The sequence below is a fragment of the Citrus sinensis genome, chromosome 5, assembly GCF_022201045.2.
Source record: "Citrus sinensis cultivar Valencia sweet orange chromosome 5, DVS_A1.0, whole genome shotgun sequence".
Taxonomy (NCBI): Eukaryota; Viridiplantae; Streptophyta; class Magnoliopsida; order Sapindales; family Rutaceae; genus Citrus; species Citrus sinensis.
Window position 1 is genome coordinate 27,982,596 of NC_068560.1, and position 1,331 is coordinate 27,983,926.

Sequence of the window (1,331 nt, forward strand, 5' to 3'; positions counted from 1 at the left end):
TAACCGGTCTATTCATGAGTAATAATAATCTATATTTGAATCAATGATCAGTAGTCGAATCAAGCTGAGTTAATTCCTTCAACCAGAGCTTTCTCCAATTTGAATTACAACTTTAATTTGCATTCTTGTTATTTTTAATTTGATTTTTATTATTGTCAACAATTCCCCCATTTTACGTTTTACGTTTCAAAATGATTTAAATAATTACCGATCTCTGTGGACACGACCCTGCTCAATCACTATACACAATTTATTTAGAGTAGGAATTTATTTTTGTTGGCTTCGACACCCATCAAATTTTGGCGCCGTTGCCGGGGATTGGTGTCGTTTATTTAATCCTTTTTACGTTTTACTTGGTGTATGGTTCGTTCTTCTCGTACAGGTACACTTTCGTTTGATCCTGAAATTGAGAAGACAGCTCGCCAGTTGAGACAGCAGACGAAGCGAGCTAAGCAACGATCCTCGTCGCCTTTGCTTTCTGAAACAGATACAGTGCCTGATTTAGTTGAATCATCTAGCAATTCAGAAGAACAAGTGATGGATAGACCTGCACCTGTAGAAAGAACTCTTAGAGAGTTAGCTGAACCAGACTTGAATCAACAACCACTCTGCATTCAATATGTAGACTTGGAGGTAAATTTTGAATTAAAGTATGGTCTTATTCATTTATTACCCAAGTTTCATGGTTTTGCAGGTGAAGATCCTCATAAACATCTTAAGGAGTTTCATGTTGTATGTTCAAGTATGAGACCACAAGGCGTGACTGAAGAGCAGATTAAGCTGCGTGCTTTTCCTTTCTCTTTAGATGGACTAGCTAAAGACTGGTTGTACTACTTGGCTCCTGGATCGATTACAACGTGGAATGGTTTGAAGAAGCAGTTCCTCGAGAAGTACTTTCCTGCTTCAAGAGCTGCCAACATCAGAAAAGATATTTGTGGGATCAGACAACTTCCTGGGGAGACTTTGTATGAGTATTGGGAGCGATTCAAACAATTGTGTGCCAGCTGTCCTCAGCATCAGATTTCTGATCAACTTCTTATTCAATATTTTTACGAAGGACTATCATTAATGGATAGGAGTATGATAGATGCTGCTAGTGGAGGTGTGTTGGTGAACAAGACTCCTACTCAAGCAAGGGAGTTGATCTCAAATATGGCTGCCAATGCACAACAATTTGGCAGCTGGCAAGATGCCACTTCAAGAACGGTGAATGAGGTAAATATTTCTTCAGTTGAACAACGTTTAGATAAACTCACTTCTCTTGTGGAAAAGTTTGTTGTAGGTAATGTGCAACAGGTGAAGACTTGTGGTATTTGTTACAATATGGGTCA

The 1,331-nt window shown here is 38.8% G+C and overlaps 1 non-coding gene across 1 annotated transcript; it reads right to left on the reverse strand.

Moving 5' to 3' along the window:
- Positions 1 to 915: 915 nt before the first annotated feature.
- Positions 916 to 1,022, reverse strand: LOC112496488 (small nucleolar RNA R71). Its single transcript, XR_003063048.2, has one exon. It is a non-coding gene; the product is annotated as a small nucleolar RNA R71 (small nucleolar RNA).
- Positions 1,023 to 1,331: the final 309 nt, after the last annotated feature.